Below are 26,806 nucleotides of genomic sequence, written 5' to 3'. Positions count from 1 at the left end.
CTTCAGCTTTTGTAAAATGTCACCTGTTTGATTAAACTATTATTATTCCCTGCATGAAACCATACTTACTTGATGTCAGTGCTAATATTTCCTTTGTGAAACTGTTTTACGTCGGGTATGTACAAAATGGAATTATGAGTCAAGATGGAAGTCATTTGAAGTCCATTGAATTTCTTATAATTATTTTTCCACATTGCATTATTGGTTGGCTCCATTTTTACTGGACTTTTTTTGTCTTTCACGAAAAAGTAAATTATCGTTTTAAGAGAAAAGAAGGACAATGTTCAAAACATTGTCAAGGCTTTGCCTATGTGACTTCATTGTGTTGGCTCAAACGTCTTACAAAGATACATTTGTGAACAGCGTAATGTGGTTATTTTGTTTTCAGCTATGTAACAGCACATGACACTAAATCAATGATTTCAGTTATGTGTTTCTTGGTTTTAAGGTTCTTTGTTCGGATTTTGTTGATCTGAATCTTAATTATTTCCTAGTGGTCAATTTCAAAGGTTGAAGTGAACAGAAAACAGGTCTTATTTTAACTTTGTTAGAAAGAGGAAACAGTACACACTGTATGCATATTGGATATTCAGCTGTTTTCATTGCAGAATGCTGTAACCCAGGAAAATATTACTGTCACTTAACAATTGTGGATACTTCACTAAATGGAATGTAATAGTCTTTCACAGTAATTTATTTAAGGATTGAAAAGAAAAAGTTGCAAAATCAAATAGAATTCCTTGGTAGTGGGAAGCATTAGCGATATGTTTTCATGTCTTGCCTTTTTAAAACAGGAAAAGGAGGGCGTTAAAGAGAATAATTTAGAACCAATTGTTTTTTTAACATGCTCTTTTACTGTAAATGTTGATATGTAGCAGCAGTGTATTAAAGAAGTTATGCCATCACTGCTGGAGCACATCTAGAAAAAAAATGAAAGTAATTTTCCTTCCTTTTTTAATTAAATGCTATTTACAGTATGTGAAGAACGCAAGTGGTGGGGTTGATGTGATTGGAAATAAATAGTTGTATTTTTTATGTGTATTTTATTTACCAATTTTATTTCTTAAGTATGTTTTCTTCGACAAAACACTTTTCCAGCACTTTTTATTTTGCATTCGTAGGACAATTGTTGAGTTCTTTAAAAAATGTGCATCGTGCTATGCTGAAGTGGAATGTCAGAAATCTAAAACTACTGTTCTGTAAAAGGGTGTTTTAGCTTTTTGTTACTGCCATCACATGATAAAGAGCATTTTCATCATCGGACACAGAGATAATTGTTTTGCATAGGGAGAGTGTGCTCTTGAGTTCATGGTGCAGTGCTCTGAATTTAGATGTCTTGTTATCACTGGTAATCTTATGAACTGTTTGCCTCTAACACAGTTAATTTACTGAGGCATATTCTGCTTAAGCAAATGTGGATTTCTAAACATCATTTTGCTCAGATACATCAATTTTGGAAAAAGTTTCAGAACAGCATAAAAAATCAGGCAAGGAGAAAACAAGGGGATGTTAACACAACATCAGTAAACAAGAGGAAGCATGCTTTTCAACAAAAGAAAGACACATTTTACTACATTAACAAGTTGAAACCACAAGTGTAGAAAACCTAATGTGTCTGATAAAAATAGGCAGCTTACAGTTAAACTTGACGAAGTGTGGCACAGAAGTGTTAACCTAGTGGGCTGAAACCTTTAATATAATACTTCTGCAATTTAATACTGAGATATTGTGTAGCTTATTAAGCCTTATTTATTATTATTACGGTATTTTTATTGAACTCTTTTTACTTTTCATAGTATATCATTTTAACTTCCTCTCAAAATATGGAGTGACTGATCAAAAGCTTGTGCAATTCAAATTTTTCAAAATGAATAAAAAAAAACAATAAAACAATTCAACAAGTAATAGGTTTATTCCCTGCTGAAAAGAGAAGAAAGAAAACACAACGTTTTGGCCGTGGAGCCTTCTTCGGGTGTCACACAGGTGTCAAGGCTCCACGGCCGAAACGTAGTGTTTTCTTTCTTCTCTTTTCAGCATGGAATAAACCTATTACTTGTTCCTTTGCAGCCTACACATGCTGATGCAGCTGCCCACCTGAACTACATTAAACAACTCAGCTGCTTTGACTATTAGTCTAGACTTTCGTTCAATTCTAACATTAGATGTAAGTATTTACTTCTTGTTTCACATTTCAATATATTGTACCTGTTTATATTGTTACACATTATATACTCATGTGGAACTCATGAGGTGGCCTCAAGCTCTCCCTGGACCTGCAACAATTGATCTCCTGCCACTGTGGATCATAGATGAAAGGTGATTAATTGACTGGAAAGAAAACTGGAAGATAATTACATCTACAGGGTGTCCAGGGCATAAAGACTGTCCATTTCCAAAGACCCTATGGCTATCTCCCCAAACAAGTAACTAGAGTGCTTTATGCTTTACTTACAGCACTGTTTTTCACGTGCCTCTTGAAACCTGTCTCGTAAGGCACACAGCACTTGGATTAAAATGTGGCCAGCAGCCATATCACCCTGCAACTCAGAACTGGCAGCCCATTGAAGCTCAGCGGGTATGAGCCTGGTCAGTACCTGGATGGGAGACCTCCTGGGAAAAACTAAGGTTGCTGCTGGAAGAGGTGTTAGTGGGGCCAGCAGGGGGCACTCACCTTGTGGTCCATGTGGGTCCTAATGCCACAGTATAGTGACAGGGACACTATACTGTAAACAGGCGCCGTCCTTCGGATGAGACGTAAAAACCGAGGTCCTGACTCTCTGTTGTCATTAAAAATCCCAGGGGATTTCTCAAAAAGACTAGGCCAAGACTAGGCCTAGCCAAATTTCCCATTGGCCCTTACCAATCATGGCCTCCTAATAACCCCTATCTCTGAACTGGCTTCATCACTCTGCTCTCCTCCCCACTGAGGGTACTGGCACACTCTGGCTGCTGTCGCAGGTGGATGCTGCACATTGGTGGTGGTGGAGGGGATCCCCATTACCTGTAAAGCTCTTTGAGTGGAGTGTCCAGAAAAGTCCTATATAAGCAATTATTAACTATTAAAGCTTGTGACTTCTGATCTCAGGCTGCATGGTCCAGATGTAGAGTGAGAATGAAATGACACATGAAAACTAGTAGTAAGTACGCCTGAGTCACAGAAGCTAAGCTTCAGTCCCACTAACAAAGTGGGTGACTAAGCATCTTCACAAATGTGAAGGGCTTAAAAAAAACAGTAAACGGGCAAGCTGAATTTCTTCAGAATTCCATGTGAAACCCACCGACATCCAGGGTCTGGCCTCCCTGAACTCCCCCTTCAGAATAGACCCCTTCCAGGTCTGCTTTAGAGGCCAGATTAGTTCAAACCATGCTGACGTGCATCTGTACATTCAGGAGGGATACAGGATACAAAAAATCTTAAATTTATTGTTCGCTTCTTATTGATGCAGTATGGTTAAGCCTAATTGTGTGTGAAAATGCATACATGTAATTGTAAAATCATTATTATTGAAAATGATTAATCATCACTTGACAAATGCAGGTGATGAACAGATGAGTTTTGAGTTATTCCGGGGATCATACAAAGCAAAATGAAGTTTTTAAAAGGCCGTAATAGGAGATTGAATTAGATTTCTAAAGCTAGCCATTCTTTGTAAAGCTGGGTTCTGCACAACAGATTGTAAGGGCAAACTCGGGCACTGGGCTCTACTTCTCAGCTGACCTTAGGATAAGTTAAAGATTCTAAATTGATGAGACATCTCCCAAAAGGTGCGACCAAGCTTTCTGTCATTGGAGCCCTGACCCACTACAGGAGTACAAGTTGTGTTTCTCTGTCCCAGTGCAGCACATTAATTCTCCATCTAAATGTCACAATCGTCCATCACTCCATCTCTAATGCTACTCACATTTCCTGTCCTCTCTCACTTTTGTAGTTGCCAGCCATAAAAAGGTAACCTGGAAAGTAGCAATAGATGCTTAGTTTTCAGACCTCAGTGCTTCTGTCCTGCTACATATTGTATATGTCACCGTGATAAACATCCACCTAGGGCAAGCTGTGGTGATTCATCCTCTTGAGGTGTGCTGTATATTATTAATTATTGTAAGAATTAAGGACAGAAGAATGGTTACATTCTTGTAGTATACACAGTACATTTATTCGAAAAAGGTACCAGTTACTTGATCCAAGGATCTCTATTCAGCCTTTTCTTGAAAGAAACCAAGGTATGTGCATTAGCTCCTGTTCTTAGTTTTAAATGTACTTTTACTTGGGTTCTACATCTGTCCTCCAGTTCATGTTCAGTAGTTAAGATCCATTTCCTTTAACTCAGTTGCCCTGTCTTATTCATAGCTTGTCATATCATAGTCAAGGGCATTCATAATGAAAACAGAGGCCCGGAAAAGAACAGAAATGTCTAATTCTTGCAGCCAGTGGGTGCTATGCCTGTATGAATCTATACTCTATTTTGCGCTGCATGTGGCTAAAATGATAATTTTATTTTTGTTGTATCATGAGGAATTAAATGTGAATGAGTCTATTATTACTGCGTAAATTAAAGTCACAAGCTGTGTTGTGATTACAGACTTTGTAAAAGGCGTTCATTCCTGTTCGCTGTATGAATTGCATAAAAAAAATATTGAACATAAAATTACAGCTCATTCCTTGTTTAAAGAATGATTAAAATTTTACAGAACTTTAATAGGTGAAGCAGGCAAATTAACCCAAAAGGTGATTTTTTTGTATAGCCATGGAGGTAAATCAAATCTGCAATGTCTGCTGTTTCTCATTTGTGCTAGTCCCACAGAATATTCTTAATGGACTTGCTCACTAAGATGAAGGACAGCACTGGTCATGGGGAGCTGAAATCACCTACAGCCTGTCCTGTGTTTTAAGAGTCTGAAAACAATTGTACCTCTTTATTCTCAGTTCTATGTAGGGGGTGTGGTACGGTTATTTCTGTGAAAGGCAAAACTTCTGGTAAAGTTATCCTGTTTGCTGGTGAGATCACACACCTTGCTTTTGTATTTCCTCTCTGTTCTGTAAAATTAGCAAACCCTTTGTCGTGTGTTAAGCAAACATTGCAGGGCTATGCTGTGCCACTCTTGTACGTAGCAAATGCTTTGAACTTTCATGAAACTGCTTCTACTGCCCAGGTAAGTTTTATAAAGAGGAGCTTAAAGTAGGCATATTCACCACCTGCAACCAATGTCTTTATACTGGGACACGAGCAAATTCTGCCATTTTTTTTCTGTATAGGCAACATGTACTGAAAAGTGTTATGGTGCAGAATGAAAGCTGTATGTGTTTTGTAGTCTTTTCAATAGTACTGTTGTTTCATAAATTTTTACCAATTTGTAAAAACTATTTTTTTGGAGTGTTTCAGACTACATTTATATTGTTAAAATATTTTCTTCACAAAAAAACACAATACTATGTAATCTTTGGAATATTAGTTGGAATGTTCTAGAAAAGCATGGGATAAATTTGACAAGAAACAAATGTGAAAACAATCATTATTTACATAGGAGAAGGCCAGCTTTAGCATTGTAGTAAAAAGGCTGCACAGTATAAAATGCGGGTCAACATTGCAACAAATCTCATAAATATGCTGGCACACCCGTTATTACAAGTGTCCGATTGAAGGTTGCAGAGCTAAATCATAAATATGTTTGATTTAAGAGGTGATAGAGCAGTTACTTCCACCAAGGCAACAAAATCTAACGCTGTTTCCGCATGTGTTATGGACGTCAGGCCCAAAGGCTACTGTCTGCCTAATCATTCAAATCAATTGCCAATTACTGGGAATTTGTTTCTTTAATCTACTGTATGTGATGAAAATACATTTTTCAGGCAGAGAAACGGGGAAATCCCTGCTTTAGATAATATCATCAAGATCAAATCTGATGGTTAAATCAGCAGCTGCCAACAGGAATGTGAATTTATGCAAAAGCATGGTACACTTATGTAATATGTTAGTAGAAAAGCATGCATATAATGAATCTTCTAAGGCTGAGCCCTTGGGCAAGGTAAGGACGTTACAAGTATATTGATGCTATTAATTTATCAGAACCCTGTGAGAGAGCAGATTTCATAACAATTGACATGGTGCCCATTTTATTTCAATTCAAAGTAGTAACCCTGTCCTAGAACAGATGATACATGCTTTTCAGGAGGCAGAGGGGCTCTCGTTGGTGTGTTCCTGCCAGGTTCAGATGAAATGTGCCTCTTTGATGATGCTCAAATTGGGTGCCTCTTGGTGCTTTGCCTGTGCTGACAATGAGCAGCGCAGTCATGTTGAACATGATAACCAATTTGCATTTGTAAAACAGGGAGCTAATTGGTGTTTTCAATTCACTTATCACCTAAATTGGGAGCTTCTGCATTTCACCACAAGAGAACCATGTACCAACTGAGGAGTGTATTGAGCACCTATTGATGTGACCTATTCATAATTAACTCAGTCTGCATACTTCCAGAATGCTTGTGATTTCCTTACTTTTATTCTCATCTCTTATCGATCCACTCTAAAGGAACAGTGCTGCAACAGAAAACCATTCCTTTCTAATCTGTTTTTTTTTTAACTAATTGGATCTGTAGATCATAATGAATTCAGCAGTTTGACTGACATGTAGCCCATTTTTAAGGCAGGGAAGATGAGTGATTTCTTTAATTGTGAACAAGGAAGTACTAGAAAACACTCTTAGGGCAGAAGGTTTATTACTGGCAACAGAATAGGAGCTATTTAGGCAGAAGCATTACCACCCTGTAGTTTGATCTTGTCATATTTTAGAAGCTCAGCAAGGCCTGAACTCATAAGGTTGCTGCTATAAGTGGTAATGGGGGACCAGTAGGTGGCACTCTTTTTTCAGAATTGTCTCTCCAATGATCCAGTTTGGTTAGGGGGGACACTGTTTAGGAGGTGCTATCCTTTGAATGAGACATTAAACAGGTCTTGACTAATGAAGGAAAGATCCCACAGGACTTTTCAAAAGCGGTGTTAATCCTGGTGTCTGGCTAAATTGGTCTCTGGGCTTGTACAATCTTGCCTACCTAAAGTTTCCCCTTAGGTACTGCACTTAGATGCTGCACTTAGAAGTGGGTCCACTCCTATGTATAAATTGTTTCAGGATCCTTTGGGGTGAAAGTGGCTATAGAAATACAAGGAATTATTATTATTCTGTGATTACCATTGTTCCTGAAGATGTAACAGAAAATAACAATGATGTCACGACTATGGGCTCTAGATTTCAAAGTCGTTCCATCATCATCTGTTGATATGCTCTTAGTGGAAGGATTTGTAGTGAAATGCAGTCACTCACGAACGAGCAGAAATGTGTGCCCCATTGTTGACTGGGTGCCTATGAAATTCTGTGCCTTGTGTGCAAACCTGAATGAACAAATGAGTACACTACAAGAAACAATAGAAATTTAAAAGTCAAAAACCTCAAAAGCCAAATATTGGTTTATTCCCGAGGCCTCGTCTAAAAACTATAAATCTTGTTGTGAACTCCAGAGGTATTCTTCAGAGTGAGGCATCATGTTCATTCCAGCCTGTTAAGTGACTGGTAGTAAAAGAAACAGGCCCTCCCAATGTCTTCAGGGTCAATAGTGGTGGTTGAAACTATCTTGGTCACAGATAGCTCTTCAACGTATTGTTCTAAGTGGAGACTTTAGAAGATGTATCACTTGGTTGAACAATCTGGGGGCAGTAGCATGGCTTACTTTGCTTATTGGGACTGATATCCTGAGCCCATCCTTTTTTTTGATCTGCTAAGAAGGAGAATGAAGTCTGACATACGCTGTGCATTCCTGGAAGAGGATGATCACAAACAATACAAGCAGTCTTACAACTGCACCCTCAATGCACACAATGTAATGCTTTCAATTATTTTTACAAAAAGAAAATGAATTTCTGCATTTTAATTCTCTTAAACTACTGAAGGAGCTAATTTCTATTTGGCAATAATCACACTTGGGCTTCAATGAGGAGAAGAACAAAAGGGGAAGTGTTTAAATAGTGTAAAAGTGGTCTCTTTTATAAATGCAGTTGACACATTTATAAATATTGTAAATACTGTTTAAAACCACATACGCATTGTAGGGTTTTGAATTTGAATAGTTCAGTGAATATGATGTTTTAAATCCCACCAAAGGGAGTCTTTATTCTCACTGATGTAAAATATTCTTAATATTGTAAGAAAAAAATACTTCAGATATGGTCACAGATACACAGAAGAACCATACCGGTAAAAAAAAGAATAAATCCAGACCTTATTTTTGTGTGAATTCACAATGTTCATTTAAAGACACAATTTTGTTCATCCTTACAGTTCTGGAAGAGAGAAAGTGGGAATAGTCTGTGAGAAATGAAGAAAACACAGTGTCACATGTCAATATGATGACATGGCAAAGCTGATATTTCAGTACACCTATGATTAATCTGGCTGTCGTTTTTGTTACTGATGGAATAACCTAAAGCTCCCAACATTTAAAATAATATTTTTAATTTGAAATATTTTCATACAGGGAAATTTCATGATTACCTTCACACTCCCACAGTATACCTTTATCACATACATTATATTATTTTTTATCTTTTACAGAATGATACACTATGCAATGCTAGGTGTCTGAAATGTAAAACAGAGAAATTTATAGCACATAGTTGTAGGGTGTTTACAGCATTCATAAGAGTTCGGTAATAAATGTCATTTTAATAGGAAACAATAGCTGTGGTCTCCAATTTGTACTGGAAGCTACAGCATATAATTAAATATCCCCATATACGTAATTTGATTAAAATGGAATGATTTGGTGTCTTACTGTTTATTAACTCAGGCATGCTGAGTTGTGCTTTATTAATCCAATAAAATAAATTCTGTATTGAACTCCATGCCGTGCATTTTTTTAAAATTTGACACAATGTGTGCAGTTGCTTTAAATGATGCTATGGTATAGAGAATTCCATAGGTATCAGCTTCTATAAAAACAGCTTACATTTTGGATTGCTGTCGCTATAATAGGATATGAAATATTTCATTGAAAGAGGATGGAAAAGACAATGGGGGATATTAGGTGAGGCAAGATGAAGAATCAAAATCAAAATGTAACCATTTCATTGAGATATTTTCAGTAGCAAGAGAAAGTAAATATTATTTTTACATGAAAACTAAAAGCTAGTTAGAATGTCAAACTCCTTGTGTCCTGGCCTGAGCAATTATGAGGTAGGTTTCTAAGATTACATTGTTCTGCATTGTTCCGAGTGCAGTGAAGCTTCAAGAACTGTATGTATCATAAATGAAATCTGCTTCCCTAAGGGGAATACATCACCATTTGCTTTAATGTTTCTTGATGGTTCACTCATGTTTCATCGGAGAAGTTAAGCCCAAAATTGACAGCAAAATTAAATGGAATTTGTGGTGCAGTCCCCCCTGAGGAGTGGAAAAACTTCAGCTCTGAAAACAGCTCCAGAGATGCCCTGCTTGACACAGCATCTCGATAGACAGGCTATGGTCGGATATGCTGTACAACGTTATAAAGAAGGCACCTGCTTCTGAGTTGAGTTTAACATACAGTAGATGCACATCACTTACAGGGAGCTTTGGTGTTCTTCCATGAGAGACAATGGCTCTTTCAAAAGCTTTATGTCACTCTAAGCATATATTTTGGCAGTGAAAGAGTACAAAGTGCAAACTGTACGCTGTAACTGACCACTGGAAAGGCCAAGTGACCACCTTTTGGATATTGATGTGAGGTTTTATCATGGACTTTCACTAGGCTTGTCTTAGGTTGGGTCATGGCACACTTAGGGAGAGCTCCTTAAACTTTGCAATTTTTTTTTACTGCTTGTGGGGTTCACGTTTAAATGTTTTAAAACTATTGAATTTAAACAAGCTTCTGTATACAAATTGGTTTCTCTACTGTTAACATACCAATACTGATAACTGGTGTATTTTCACCTTTGTGGGCCAAGGAAAAAAACAAATTAGCTGAACATTTTTTTTCTTGGGTCAGGTTAAAAGTGCAAAAATGATCAATTGCTCATCTTGGACAGATTTCATTTTTACACTTTTCTAATTTTCTCATTTTAGTTTTCTATAATTCCTGAATCAGATTTTGTATTTGTGCTACATTAATTGATTAAACATACTTTTGAGGATCCAGTCCCTTAGCACTGAGGAACAGGAAGATTTACCTTATATTCAGTCTTATATTCAGAACCGTGAAGCTATAAAACATAATTCATAGAGACTGCATTCTTTTAAAATATACCATAAACCTGAAATATCTTTCCTGTAAGATATGTTCCTTCATCTTGTACTTTTTAAATCATTTAACAATAGTAATATAACAGTTATAACAATTATAGCAGTTGTAAATACATCAGCTGCTGTATATATACTGTAGAGAAGTTCTAATATTACATGCACATTTATGAGAATATACACTTATTTTTCATAAGTCCATCAATGGAGTTCAGTGGACTCTGATAGGTCAATGATTCTCATCCCTAGGTTTCTACTGTACTAATTCGTATAACCTGTGTTATTCCATCGAAATGTTACAATGGTAGGCTGGAATTGTCAGAACAAAGGGATCATCAGAAACTGATGTGCTGCTATCCTTTGATAGGATTATTTACACGTCTTAATCACAGTTATGTAATATAATAGTCTTATGATTTAAATTGCCGTCAACATATTGCAAAAAAATAGCAGCTGAACTGTCTTTATCAGCCTTCACAATCCCGCTTTATTTAAGACAGCAGGAAACAATGTGTGCTCTTCTGTCGCCAGAAAGGTTTTCTGACAGGACAGCCAATTCAATACACTCCTGTATCATGATTATTATGTCTTTCATTTATTAAATCATTGCTTTATTTTGCTGCTGTTACATGAAAATAGCATTCTGCCATTGTATCTCTGTACTTTACACTGTTTTTCTTACCCCAAAAAATAGAGGATTGAAAGTAACAGTTGTTTTGAAGCTTAGAGTTGCGTGCAACTGCTGTATATCAATATGACTTAGATATAGAGTCTGTGAATACAGTAATTTGTCTTCTCGTAAGTCCCCAAAAATACCAGCACATCACCACAGTGATACAATGCTCTGAACATTAAATAGTATTGCATGCATAAGCTGCAAATAGAGAAGATCACTGTATCACGTAAAACATACAGTATAACTGTATTTCAGCCAATGTAAAAATACAACACTTGTCTCAAAATAAAAGGCTTAAAGCTTTGTGTGCTAACAGGACAGAGAAATAGCCAGGGAACCAAGTGTTTTGAAATGGCGTTATTTTTAATTGAAAACACATGGGGGGTAACTTGGATTAGCCTGCAGAGATGAAATGACCTTGCTGCTGTTGGGTTTTGTCTTAACAGCTTTGACCTGAACCGTGAAGCTATAAAACATTTTAGAGGATGTGTGTATGTGGGTGTTAACAAATGAAATTTAGTGATCACATTGCCCGGGCTTTAAAGAAAAATGGCACTAACAATATGGTTCTGATAATGATTGAAATGACAAGAAATACGTGCCGAGGTCTCGCTGCAGAACTAACCATGAGAGACAAGGGAATCCTTTGTTCCCAGTCATTACAGCCGAAGGTGTATCGAACCTGGGTCAATCATTAAAAGAAATTAAGTTAATTCAATTAAAAGACTATCACACATTTGTTTTGTAGGGAAGGCTAAAAAAAGTTATTCACATTTTTTTACACAAATATGTTACTACGCACAAATTCCCTAACTTTCTGTTTATTTTTATTATCATATTTTGTTTTGTGACTTGAATGTGAATGCTTTGATAGTTATATAAAATCTTAATGTGATTAAAACATATATACATGTATATAAACGCCTACGTTCAAAGTGCCCAACCTCTTGCATCATCATGTGTGACAATAACTGTGTCTAAATGAAGGAGTAATTACAGTACTGGACAGATTATTGTGGTAACCACTCTCTAGTACATGTTTCCTTGTCTACATTTTTTTATTAATAAGATATGCAAGAGGGTGTCTTTTGCATGAGTGCATCCTTTTCAACAATGGCCACATATCGGGATATACACTACTGTACAAAAACCTTATGCCCATTCTATTCAACCCTTTTCACTCAGTGGTTCTCTGCTTAAATCATAGTCATTTTGTTAAGAGGTAACTTTCACAGATCTGGATTTTGTTAAAAAAAGACCTTGAGACTTTTAAAGATTTTGAACATCATAGATGTGTACAGAGTAACAACAAATTATGTCAATGACAAAGAGTCAATTGGAGAGGTCATGAGCATGTGACGATTCTGATCGACGTGAATTAAAAATTGCCAAATGACAAGCTTGATTGTTTTTAACCTAGATAAACCCTTATAAATAACAGCCAAAGTTATCGTAGCATAATACACCAGTGGAGGCTTTGAGATAACTGTTAATTAGCATAATTTGTAGAAAGTGCAACTCCTTTTTTGTTAAAGATTCTTTAATAGCAGTGTAAAGTGTAGAGTATTAAAGTTTAAATACAGGTGTGAAATATCTTAGAATTTTATGCAAGAAATTTCTGATTAGGGAGACATAGTGGCACAGTGGTCAGCATTGGTGCCTCACAGCTCTGGGACTCCGGGTTCAACTTTCTGCATGCGGTTTGTATGTTCTCCCTGGGTTTCTGTAGATTTCCTCCAGATGCTCTGGCTTCATCCCACAGACCAAAGACATCCTGGTAGATTAAATGGCTCAAGGGAAAATTTGTCCTGGTGTGAGTGTGTGCGTGCTTGTGTCTGTGTGTGCCCAGCAGCAGACTGGCATCCCAGCCAGGGTGTAGCCTGCCTTGCGCCCATTGCTAGCCAGGACAGGCTCAAGCTCCCCAGTGACCCTGAATTGGAAGAGATGGTTAGATAGAAGGGTGGAATATTCTGATCAGGTCTCTCCCAATCAAACGTTAACATCCTTTAATAAGTGGCCTGATGTGATTCTTTAATCATTAAGCTATTAGCTACCAACCCAGCATAATGGACCCATTGACCTCTCCCCATTTGTCACCTTTCTTATGGTTTTGCGTATTTTAGGAGTTAAATCTTGAAAGGGTCTGTGTTAGTCTGAATATAAAAATAACATGATGATGCAACATGTTTTTCATATTTTGTATGTTAACGTCTTGCTAAGACGTATCTTGCTCTCAGTGAGAGATTTAGTTTTTTTAGATGTTTTCTGTCTTTGCATTGCTGAGCCGTGAAGGGGTTTTGTATTATCAAGGTAGTGAAAGAAAGAAAAAATCAAGAACATATCTCTGGCTCCATCCCTTCCAAACACCAATAAGTATTTCATCCTGACTTACACTGGATTTGCATTGTTTTGTGGTTTGACCATGAACTCACTGCAGCTCAGCAAACTTTATCCTTAAATCCTTTCACAAAACATGTAGTGATTTAGTACAGCACTGAACATGTAGCTGTTAAAAGATAATTTCTTGTTTCAGCTGTATCTATTTCTAATATACAATACAGATATGCATCATGATAGAAAAAGCTGTATTGCTTTGCATTTCACAGTATTGATGGAAGGTTGCTGAAATAGAGACTGCATTTTCCTGTGCTTTCAACATTTTTAAAAAATACAGCACTTCATTAGAAATGTTCATTCTTCACCCATTCATTAAAAGTTCACGGTCAACTTAAAATTCAAGTTCAAGTTCAAAAGACAGAGTTTTGCACAAACTAATAACATTATGCTGCTTTTATTTTAAAGGCCAGTCACTGCTTGTGTCACAAGCAATGTTATAAAATACTGTATGTTAGTCTAACAGCTGCAGGAAGTCTTATAAACTCTGCTACCTGAAGAAACTCAACTGATGTGAAACACCCTTTTCCAATATTTTGCCCTTTTGATAAAAACAAAAGACAGCATAACCACACACAGTTTGGTTATATGTTTACATGTCTCTGGAGTCACAAAATGTTCCAGGGAAATTCAAGTTTGACACAAATGGATTTTCGACAAGAGGAGTTTTGTATCAATTTCAAAGTCTGTTTCTAAATAAGAGTAAATATACATGTACTCAAGTTCACAGCTTGATTTAGGCAAACGCTGTTCAGGATAACTTGGCAAAGCTCCATTTCTCCTTGTGATTTCAAGAACACTTGATCAGAACTGCATATTGATGTGTCTTAGTATCAAGAATCATAAGATTTTTTTTCATGATCCCAACTGAGCTTTTATTGTGCTGTAACAATAGTTATATTTCTCTATAACTGCATGTTTAATATATTTAGCTGTTGTGAGGGTGTGCTACATCTATGAATCTCACAACTAAGATAATAAGAAGGAGTAGAAGTATACAGTATATGGTGTTGAGGAAGGTAGGACCAAACAAAAGCTCAACTCCTAATCAAACCTTATGACAGGAAAAACTTCTAACTTCTTACTGGAACAGATACATTTTAGTGTCATTTACTTCCAGAAATGTTTTTTATTTCTGGTGTAAGTGCTCTAAAATCATCATGGTGGCAGCCCCATATAACTGCTATTCTTCCCTTCCAACCAGTTGTTACTATACTATAGTTAGTATTTGTCTTTGCTCTTTCAGTGATAGAATTTTGATGAAAGAAGAAATATTCTTATACATTGGTTGATTTATACCACCACTTCATTGAGAATTAATTTCTTAACATTAATGATAACAGCTTGATATCCCTTTCTTTATCTGTAATGTTGTCTAATACGCATATTTGTCAACAGTAAAATGAAAAGGTAATTTCATCAAGCGGGTTTTGTGATTGATTTGGAACAACATTAAGTCTCTTGTCAGAAAAAAAAGTCTGGTTTTGAAGTTCAAATATTCAGAAGTAGGGCACACCAGTAACATATTATCGTTATTCAAAAATCCCATTTGCATCACCATTATGTTCCAAGACGATCATAAAAATCTTTTGAGTGTGCATACCAATAAGAGGACTACATACGGATTAATTTGTTAGTCAAGTCAATGTCACTAATGGGGAAAATCTTCTTCCTAGTTTTCCAAGTACAGCAATCAAACTTTGAAGCATATCCTCTAGTCTTCATAATTGTTATCCTAGCATACATGCTCCAATCTGTAACGGCAGAAAAAAAACTTAAATCTAAAAAGGAAGAAGCATTTTAAATAGCATGACTTAAATGGAAGTTTATACACCACAGCCTTCTATATGATGGAATGGATAATCTTTAAAGGTTGATTCCATTCTTCTTGTCTGAAGGCTGTCATGAAATGTTGTGATCTTGCTTTTGACTTTTCATTTGTCAGGTTTGAATTACATTCTACTAGTTTCTTTAGAGCTCCAGCACGGATGCAGCTCCCCCTTTCTAACCTCTTCCTGCTGTGAAGGTTCCTAATTCTGTTCAGTGCAGTTAATTAATAGAAAAATAGCTTTCCTATTGTGAGCACTGTTAGTGTCTTTCTATTGTTGTTTCTTAATAGATGTATGTTTTTATTAAATATTGAATTAGTTTTTTTTGGCATTGTTCACTGAGCACAGCATTATAAAAGTCTGCTTTGAGTCTCTCGAGTGGCTCAGCTGGTAAAAGCTAGAAGCACAGGCTGAGATCAATGACCCAGATGTTATGAGTTCATGCAGGTAGTAAAAATGTAAGCTATGTAGGTACAAAAGGGGAAACGCTGAGCTAGAAGAGGCTATGTACAAATAAGATTTAGGTGTTTATGTTGACACATCATTGACATCTTTAAGACAATGTGGGGAATCAATTAAAAATGGGATGTATAGTTAAAAGCAAAGTTAAATGAAAGGATGTTATTTTAAAATAGTGTAACACACTGGCAAAGCCTAATTTAGAAAATTGTGTACAATTCTGGTCACCGCATAATAGAAAAAATATTGCTGCTCTGGAATTCATCCAAAGACCAACCACATAGATTCCAGACCTTAAGGAAAAGTTCTGCACTGACAGTGTGAAGGAAACGAGATATTTTACTCTGGAATAGCGATAACTATGAGGGGACCTGATACAAATATTAAAAATCCTCAAAGGCACTGACAGTGTCAGTCCAGTGGACTACTTCAGAATGAATAGTGAAACGAAAACCAGAGGACACATATGGAAACTATGTGGACGAGAATTTCAAATAAAAAATAGGGAGACATTTCTTGATCCAAAGGGTTGTGGGAGTAAGGACCACTTTACCCAGGCATGTTGTTGGAACTAATGAGATGCTTAGATGAGTTAACATCTCACTGCCAAACAGGAAAGATGGGGTAAACAATCTCCTCAGGTTTGTAACTTTTCATACACCCGTTATCTTCTTACTGACTCACCAGCTGTGGTTAGGAGCAGTTTGCCTCAAGCAGCAGTGCAGAATTAAACCAATGTAACGAGTGGGAGCATTGAGAATGAGTTGGCCAGGGGTGTCTTAGCTCTAGGTGAAACACTGGGAGCTAAATGGCTTTGCAGTTGCCTGCAGACTTGTGGTGGTGACATCAGTGAGGGACATGCCATTCCACTGGGCTTTAAGCATATTTTTGTCATTGGGGAGCTTATAGCAAATCACAAGCTGAATGCCTTAGTGAGTTGATGGCTTAGAGGAACCTCCCCATTGTCCACAGAGAGATGAAACTTGTAGTTCCCAACTGAATGGCATAGACTTAAATTTTTAAACACGTTTTTAAATAAAAGACGTTCTTCGCGTTCACCGGAAGAAGTAAATTATCTCCTTTAATGAAGATTTGCTAGGAAAAGGCTTTCTCAGTGGGCCTCAGAAAATGGCCTGACTCATACTCGCCCACATCGCACGTCCATGCTCCTTTCTTTTTTTGTCTTTCTTTCATACTTTGAAATGTTGAATTACCAAATGCGACAGCAGGAGTAGGACCAGAACACAGCTACAGGACTGGGAAGGCATCATGAGAAGGGACTGTCAATTAAAACACGTCCTTTAAAGTTAAGAGCCAACAGAGAAAAAACAAGTCTGCTCATTTCTCTTTTACAGGTACAGTGCAGGTGGACGCAGAGCTGATCCCTGGAATAGTGCTCACCTTGTGATTGACACCTGTTCTGGAAGGGCTGCTCATTGACTAGAGGGTAAAAAATAATTTTTTTTATTCCACTGGTGCCACACCTGATACCGATGTCACAAAAATGACAATTTGTTTTTTTTCACTAGAATATTAAGTCAGGGATCCACTGCAGTTATATTCCATAATTTGTAATAATAAAACAAAATGTTGAAATACATTTTGAAAAACATCAGTCCAGTCAGTCCATCAGTGTTTTCCAAAGCTCTTTAACTCTTGGTCCAGTGCAAAATACTGTAGCATAGAATTTAATAATAATAATAATAATAATAATAATAATAATAATAATAATTATTATTATTATTATTATTATTATTATTATTATTATTATTATTATTATTATTATTATTATTATTATTGCTTACACTGATATAGTGCTTTTCTGGACACACCACTCAAAGCGCTTTACAGGTAATGGGGACTCCCCTCCACCATTTAACTGCAAAAAGAGTTTTAATGTGCAGACCAAAAGCATATACACTAACAGGGAATCCAAAGCTTCATCTGATTTGTATGTGTAAAACTGATAGTACTTTAAACATTGTCGATTAACTGTAAGGTTTTCCGTATCTTGCTGTTGTGGAATAAAGGGATCTGGAGTGTACAGTAGCTCCAGGAGAGGAACACTAGAAGTGTAGGAACACTGCAGAGAGAGAGAGGAATAAGTCAGGACTCAGATTCCTCACAAAAGTATTAGTAAAATTGGCCTCAGCTGTCAGCAAGCTGATTTTGCACAATTAAAAGATACTATATCAGGGAGACGGATGACTGATGAGAGTCAGGGCTAGATTGGTCAAGTCGCAAGTTGCAGTCTTGAACGGTACACTGTACCCTTTAGGTTTTGAGGTGAAACTCATTGAAGACAAAAGTGAACCTTTAGGTTCAGAGACGAACCCTTTACATTTTTGCCAAAGTGAAACCAAATCTCTTGATATCATCTTCTGTTGTGTCGAGGGCAGAAGCATTGCAGGTTTAAACTCTGTCCCTAGCCAAACAGCACCAGCTGGTTGGATCTAGAATTCTAGTAGGGGTTGTATTTATTACACTAACAGGAATAATAGGACACGGATGTTAGCAGAACCAAACCTGGGGGAGAAGATTTGAAACATCATGGTTGGTATGACCTCAGCCAGTAAACTACTTTCCTGATTCTAGTGAAAGTATGTTTTTTATGTACAGTATTAAGGGTCTCTAGGCCTAGATCTGCTACACTTGCATACAGTAGATGATATACAATTCCATATCACCCTTTTGGCATTTAGTATGTGCTTGTATGATATCTGTGATTCTGCCTTTAATAGCTTAATTAAGTTTGCTATACCATACCTCTCCTATACCATGCTGTTTACTCTGGATCCAAATCTACAATGAACATTCTAAACTCATCAATGTAGTATCTACTGTATAAATAACATCTTTTTGGCCAGACCATGCTGTCGTTTGCTCATTCCTACTGTATGTCTCCAACTCACAGTGTGTCTCATCCCATCAGGTATTGTGGATTATAGTTCCATTTATTGTATTATGTTTGGCATCCTAAATGGATCTAAGAGATAAAAATTTGTCAGAATTAATTCTCCTTTCCAACTTACTTGAGTTGTAATCCATATTTTTACTGTTTTATATATTGTGTGCATCACATATCAGAAGTGTTAGATTTCTTGCCATTGTAGTTCAAGCTCTTAAAGCACTGTGATACTAAGATTTGCTGTCCAGACCAAGAATGTGCACATCTGCAGATTATCAGTGTCAGACTGACTGGGGAACACAAAAACGGGCTCTTATGTTCTAAAATATTTTGTATGGGGGCAACACAGTAGTGCAGTGGTTAGCATTGCTGCCTCACAGCACTTTGACCCAGGGTTTACATTTGGGACTTTGGTGCTCACGGTGTGGAATTTGTATTTTGTCCCCATGTTCACGTGGTGCTTTAGTTTCCTCCCACAGTCAAAAAACATACTGGTAGGTTAATTGGCTTCTTGGAAAAACTGTATGAGTAGATGTGTGTATTTGTCTGTGTCTGTGTGTGTCCTTTGATGGACTAGCATGCTGTTCAGAGACTGCCTTGTGCCTGTTGCTTGGATAGGCTCTGGCTCTCCCACAACCCTGTATTGGATAAAGTGGTTAGAAAATGGATGGTATATGGTTAAATATGGATAAAAAATGAATACTCATTTATAAAAGCGCCTCAAAGACCTTGATTTCTTTATCAAGCTGTTATCCTCTGCTAGCAAAACATATCCTTCTTCCTGGGTGCAGAGTTGCTCACCTGAGGCAGTGTAACCTGTGTTACACCAGGCTTGTGAGCTGGCCATTGTTGGGCCAATGTGGACGACCCCTCAAATAGAAAAGAAAATATAGATGTTTGCATTTCAATAATATAACTGATCGGATTTATTAAACCTCCAGTGAAAAAGGAACAAAAAGTATTATAGAGCACAATAAATTATAGATTGAATAATGGGCCTTACTTAAATCTAATAATATGATGCTGTGATCATAATAGCATTCCACAAAGTCATATTTATCATAATTAATTGAATGTCAGAAAACAAGTGGGTGATATTTATTTGCACAACAAAGTTTTTAAATACAATTCAACACGAGCAAATCTACATTAACATTTTGGTCTTTGAAAGAGCACTAGAAGCCTCTGTATAGGCATTACATTTTTCCTGTTTCCATGTGTTATGAAAGGAGTTAATGCATGAAACACATTTAGGAGTAGCGTGCATCATCATAGTTAAGGTCAGGGAGCTCTTTGAAGACTGCAGGCAAATGATCACTGACCTTCACAACCTTCCTGGAAAGAAAAGGACTCTGGTGTATCTTGCCACCACCGTTTGTGAAATGAGTGGTTTGGGAGGCAACTGTTACAGCAAAGCAGCAGTTGGAGATCTACAGTAAACGCTGGCATCTTCAGGATGCAGTGTGGTGAAAGTTACCATTCAATGTCATCTGCACACATGTAGCATCCATAGCTGTGTTGCGAGGAAGGACCCTCTTCTGAAGGTAAACTACAGAGGCAACTCATACATACCAACACTATTGCCAATTGAAATAATGTCTGATGGTTAAATAAAGTAAAAAATTTAGCTTTTTGGACATCTCATCAACATAAGTGCAGCTCATGTTCAGAGAACACTCGTGCCCACTGCGACATATGAAGAGATCCATTGTTTTTTGCGGTTGTTTTGCATTTACAGGTCCTAGAGGCCTTGTCAAGACAGGGAAAAACCTGAACTCCAACCCTTACCAGGACATTGTGGCCAGATACCTGGTTCTGTCTGACAGTAAGTTCATGTTTGGCCAAGACTGGACATTCCAGCATGACAGTGATACACAGCTACATCCAAATCATCAAAGGAATGGTTAACCGCACACAGAATACATGTTCTTGACTTGCCATCCCAATTGCCAGACTTTAATCCAATTGAATATTTGTGATCCTAACTCAGAATGGCAGTTCACTAATGGAAACCAAAGGATCTAAAGACCAGAGCAATTCTATGGAGAAGTATTCATAAATTACATCTCTGTAGTGCCAGCACCTCATAATACACTACAGGAGGTGTCTAGTCAGTGTAATCTCTGCCAGAGGAGGATTTACAAAGTATGAACTCCAGGGATGTGAATAAATGTGACCTTTGAGTTTTATTAAGTTTATTAAGTTATGAGAAATATAACTGCTTTGTGCAGTGCTATTGAGATTATTCTTAATTCTTAATATGAGATTTTTAGACATTTTTCATCAAGAAACACTGTCCTATTTGTACATGTTCTTTGAATTATTTGTTCTTCTTATATTACGAGTATGAATACATTTAGGTGGTGTTGTATATAGCACCATTATGTTTAATGATTTATGTTGATACCATAGTTTTAGGAACAAGATGTTACAATTGGAAAGAAACTAAGGATATTTTTGTTTCTGCATGCCCCTTAGAACCTGTTTTTTTTTTCTCCTGCTCAATCCCTGGAATTTCATACCTACAGCATGGAGGCTGTATCAATATTGGAATCCTGTGTGAAGCAATTTTCGTAAGGGGGTTTCAGTACACTGCATCTTAAGTGTGAATATACAGTAGATAGACATGTCAGTAGTCAAAAATTAAGATTAAACTATAGAATGTATTACAATTTTCTTCATTTAATGTGAAGATGAGCCATAGAGTAGTACGTCTAAGTCTTCTTTTTTGTAAAAGATACAACAGAGTTCTTTTCAGGACATTTCTCGGAAGCAGTTATATTCCAAGGGAGCTGGTATCCCTTTCTCCTGCCTCTGCTTCCAGTTACAGCAGGTGAGGCAGCTGCAGCTCCTTCACTTTACATGGTGAGCAAGGGAGAGAGCCGTTTCCTGCTTCTGGAATTCCTGCCAAACTCTGTCATTATCACAGGATGCCGCTGCATTTAGATCTCACCTAAAAGCATTTTAAGCTCTATTTTACAGATTTTAAATAACAATAATACTATCCATTAGGTGCTTCAGCCCACTTGGAAGCCTAGTTTTAACGGGAACTGTAAAGACATACATTGTATTGCATCATACTCAGGTTTTCATTTGCCCCTACCAGTATTCCCGTGTTGTACATTGCACAGATTAGCTCAAGAACAGTGGGTAAGCACACATTACAACCAACAGAAGGTGGCTTAATGTTCTTGCTGTCCTTTAATGGAGACAATTGCCAAAGCAAAAGGCTGTGAGTAGCTTTTGGTCTTCTGTGCTCCATTGGTTTATGGGAAACTGATTGAAAACCATGCGTTATTTCTCCCGAATGGGACTAACTGGTGCAATTAACAAGCACAACTTGCTGGTGGAGACAGAGAATCGCCGAGATTAAATCTTTTGTTTCCCATCAGATCATTATTTGTTTTGACCAAGCGACCACGCTAGTTAAACTTCAGTCACAGAGCGCAGATGAGAAGTGCAGTTCTTTAATTTTATACAAGACTTTCAGCCTTTTTTCCTCCCTGTTTCTCATCACTTAATGTATCAGCTTGCGCTTAGTCAGTAATAGGCTTCTTGGTTGCCCACGACTGTTATGATCATGTAAATTTATTGGTGCTTAGAAGGAGCGAGCTATTAAAACATTACAACAGCCATTACAGTGGGCACGTGTTGGCTTCCTCTCCTAACGAACATATGCTTCCAAACGAATGCCTAAACTCTTATTTATGGATTTAATTTAATGTGCGGGAAGAATTCAAAATTAAATTTGGTGTCTGCCTCCGGAGAGTGTCAGTGTATAATAACATGGTAATTTTTACACATCTTTATGAGAAATGGGAAAATTAATTCTTTCTGACAAGTTGTAATTATTGGACTTGGAACAGTTGCAGCTGAGCAGTTTGCACGGCTGCCTGTTGCCTGGCACTGCACTCAGCTGAGAGGTGTCTGGGCCTGCGAGTTTGTTGCTTATCATTGCTGAGGTATAGGAATAATGTATTACTTTGATGCTCACACATACATGCTGTCACACAGTCATGCATAAACTATAAGGTTAAAAATTTGTGAATTATTTGCTTAAGTCTAGTAAATCTTGCATTTTTCCCAGCTGCAATTTATATTTTGATCAAGGTTTTTGTCCAAGCTGCAACACTGCCCTCTGAATTACATACAATGTGAAGTCACACTGATTTGATATGGTAATGATAACAGCAGGCATTCTTTGAGGTTAAATCTGCCATCTGAGACCTATATATAGAAGTGTATGTTCCATTTTTGCTAAAAACACTGATAATAGAGTGGAGCATATTATTGATATCAGCAGCGACAAGAGTGTGCAGTTGTTATTGTAAGGGAGTGAAAAAGAGAAGTCACCTGTGCTTTTCATTCTCAAGCCCTTGAAATGTATTACTGGTAAGTCTGCTCTCATGTGGTCAATGCTAATTGACTATTTATTGTTAAATAGTTGTTCAGAAGCATTTGTTCCCCATAAACGTCAACCTACATCTAAAAAAAAAGTATATTATTTTAAAATATAATCAGTTAAGTAATAAACAATTTAAGTCCGTTTGCTGGAAATCTAATTTCAGATAGCCGAGGGAAAATAAAAAAAAAAACCTTTTTTTAAATAAATGTTGTTTGAATTCTACACAATTGTAATTCTACACAATTGATGAAGGTTATAGTACAGGCACGTGTTCCACTCAGTTTTTCATTAATTAGGGATTATCCTCTTACATATTTCAACAGCACTGTGTCTTTTTTCATCATGGATCTAAAGCCAATTCAAGTGCAGAAGGGCCCAGCAGAAACTTGTATGCAATTGCACTTAAGTTTGTTTTTATTAATTCTCATGTATTTCAACGGTTTGACTTAAAGGATTAGTTTGTATCATCTGTTTTTTTTCTCTTATTTCATTTCATACTTGTTTCATTTCCTGTTGTAGCTTCTCTTTAGTTATTTGCAATTTTAAAACCAATTCCAGCAGAAGATTGCAGGAACTGCTGAAAAGGTTTCTTGGGGAAGGGAAATTTGACACTGGTGGTCTGGCCTAGTCCATTTGTGTGGTATACTTCACTTCAGTAGTTCAGGTGGATAGCTTCGTCAGCATGCGTAGGCTGCAAAGGAATAAGTAATAGGTTTATTCCATGCTGAAAAGAGAAGAAAGAAAACATAACATTTTGGCCGTGGAGCCTTCTTCAGGTGACACCTGACAGCTTGCCAGATTTATGTCAACTTGCCAATTGCATTTGCAAAAGCACAACCACAAAACCAAAAGATCGCATATGAATTAATAGACCTGACCCATCTGGAAGAGTTTTAATTTTAAAATATTAAAGCCTCTAGCAATGATATCAGTGGAACTACCAAGTCCATGTAGGAATGTTGGATGTAGGAATCAACACTGATATCATTTTCAGATGATGTCAGTAATTGGGTCGACCACTGTCAACAGTAAGGCAGACTTGGCAATGGTCTCTCAAGCCTCAAGCAATCTGGCTCAGCTGCACTCCAGGGCTATGGTAGCAGATCCTGCTATCCTCCTGAAGAGCCAAATCCCACTTCCTCTAGGTTCTAAGGATGTGAATGATGCTGTCCCTGGGATGGGTTTCCTAGGCATGTTCAGTAAGTGACAGATTTAACAGGCTCTGTTTTTTTTCACAATTGGCTGTGGAGCTTGTCATTCACAGCGACCCCAGGCAGTATTTCCCCAGAAACCAAATCTGCCCACCAGTCACATGACCAGCATGTCAGAATACCAGCCTGATGATTTCCTGTTGCCTGCCACCCCATTTTGCGTGCTTTTGTTACGCCCCTTTATGATGTCTCTGTTTCGACACTCAACTGTTGAGTGTCATGTTGAACTTGCACAACTCACATGTTGAAAAACTTTCACGTAGAAAAAGTTTCACCAGTTGGACAGTCAATCTCTTCCATCACTCTCTCCCTCCGGTCCCATTTGCATACCAGAGGATCCCTAGTCTGTATCCAGATAGCTGATAGAAGACTGACCCAGAAAGTCTCTGCTTTCTGTTTTTTAAAGCATCACCCGACCAATTGTCGTCTGGCAATAGGCCATGGGTCTACCCACAGTATTCTGGGGAATGTAATTTAGACAATAATATCCATTTTGGATGATCCCACTGCCCTCTCACGGGCTGAGTCTTCAAGAATCGTTTTCTTCAGTCCAGTCCTTTTTGCTGTACCCTACATTACTGAAAACCCTCCAGGCTGGTGGATAGTATCTGTTTACCTCAGCACTGGAGGAAGAGTTTGATGTATCTGAAGGGACTGCAGTGTGAAATTGGATGGAGTAATGCATGTATTTTTGAAGATATTAATATTCCGTGTGACATTCCTTTATTGTAGCTGTGCATGTAGATAAAATCAGACCTTTTATTCTGTTTTTCTTTTTGCTTGTGTGCTGCATTTCTTTATTAGTGTGTGAGTTGGTATCAACTCAAGTTCTTTTGGTGGTACTCCTCATTGGGAATTGAAGCCTTATCAACTTCAGCTTTCTTCTTTTAATATTTCATCCGTGGTGACACGCCCTTAAAATATGTTCGGATTCTGTGTAGCACATGTTCTTAGTTGTGTATTATATGCTCATAATTGTTTTAATGGTTATGAAGAGTTTGTTTCTTATATTAAGATTTTTCCCTTTACTGTGGGGAATTTTTTTGTCCTGATGATTTTAACTATTGTGAGAGGGGTATTGGTGTTTTGATTTTGCATTTTGCATGGGTTGGTAGGTAGCCCCTCAATATTATATAATCTAAGGTTTCATTGAAGATAATTCTACTATTTGTAGATGATACAAATAATTCTGTATTTGTGTCACAAGTGCCTAAGCCTTGTCTTACTGAATTGGAAATCAGGTTGGTCTTTCTAGATCATGCTCAACAACTATCTTTTTCTGAGTCACTAAATTGCAAATCTTCCTTGTTAGAAAAGAGCTACGTTATCTGATTAGACATTTACCGAATTTCATTATATGTAGATTGAGGCAGAATTATTATTTCAATAGCGGTCGACCGTGCCACTTATTAGCTCTGAGACTCTGCAGAAATGAACACTTTGAAGATATTCCTGCTTTTAGATCATCACAGGGAGAGTTATTATCATCACCCGTGCAGATAAACTCCACATTTGTATTCTAAAACACACACTTCAGAAACTCAATAAGATTAAGAGAATTACCTAGTCTTTCCCCTGCAGAGGTGACTATACGTACAGTGCCTTCCAACAGTATTGGGGCAGGAAAGTCAAAACTGTTATTTTTCCCTTAGAGTCAACACATTCACTCAAAATAAATTTCTTATTGTAAAAGTGAGTATTTGCTTGCCTGTTCCTTTGAGACAAGTCTACAATCGGCCAGGTTCAACAAACTCTATACTCTATCATTTGAGAAACTTTGCAGCTGCCACTTCTTCTTGCCTGTTATCAGGGTGTCCTTAGGATGTTCAGACTTCAATGACTTTCAGTCTTTTTAACATCTAAAGTGCAGTTTTAGTTGGATTTATTTGCTTCTGATTAACTCCTAGGCTTCACTGGACATATGATTTGGGTCATTGTCATACTGCTTGGTGAAGCACTGTCAGTAATTATGAAAGCCTTTTCTTCTACATAAGCAGACAAAATGTTTCAGGAAGATTCAGAACTCATTAAGTGGCCAACAACATGGTATATATCACCAGACAGGCTCAGGCCACGCTTCACGCATGATGTGCTGATCTTTGAAGCATCACTTAGTAAAGGTGTATGTTAGTCCCATCTGCTTATAAAACTTTGTGACAAACCTCTCCTGGCTTGTCTTTGTACTTCTAAGAGGAGTCTAAAGTGTGGTAGAGGCAATGGCATGGACTGGACACAGCACATCACCTAGTCAATCACTGGTGGTGGCAACATCATATAATTGTAAGGATTCTCCTCAGCAGGCACTGGGAAACTAGTCAGGATTGATGGAAAATCCATGGCGTAAAGCAAAAATGATTACTAGAGGAAAACCTGTTTAAGTCAACCAAGAAAAGATAACTGGGTCAAAAACCACATTGACCACTATGACGTTAAGACCTTAAGTCCACTGAAGTAGTATGACAGAAGAGATGAAATGTCCTTGAATGGCCCAGTCAAAGCCCTGACGTGTTGACCTGAGCATGTAGTTAGTAAAAGATGTAACATGGGCAGGCTTTGAATACTTTTGCAATGCACTATACCGATTTTACATAAGGGGCTGCTCGTATTAAGAAGGAAGCTGCATTGTTATGGCCTAAATGTGAGCAATGCTTCCTGTGCTGTGTG

At 37.4% G+C, this 26,806-nt stretch overlaps 1 protein-coding gene across 2 annotated transcripts in view; it reads left to right on the top strand.

Annotated features, from left to right (window-relative positions):
* Positions 1–26,806, top strand: part of sox5 (SRY-box transcription factor 5) — a 330,663-nt gene that overhangs the window by 99,829 nt on the left and 204,028 nt on the right. Inside the window, exons 4-5 of one of the 2 annotated variants that reach the window (XM_015352121.2) lie at positions 16,974–17,065; positions 20,265–20,351. The gene's annotated coding sequence lies outside the window, so the exon portion shown is untranslated. The remainder of the gene's footprint in view (positions 1–16,973; positions 17,066–20,264; positions 20,352–26,806) is intronic. The other variant, XM_015352122.2, reaches the window with a different exon arrangement.

The sequence above is a fragment of the Lepisosteus oculatus genome, chromosome 7 (genome assembly GCF_040954835.1).
Source record: "Lepisosteus oculatus isolate fLepOcu1 chromosome 7, fLepOcu1.hap2, whole genome shotgun sequence".
Taxonomy (NCBI): Eukaryota; Metazoa; Chordata; class Actinopteri; order Semionotiformes; family Lepisosteidae; genus Lepisosteus; species Lepisosteus oculatus.
This window is presented reverse-complemented; position numbering and strand designations above follow the sequence as displayed.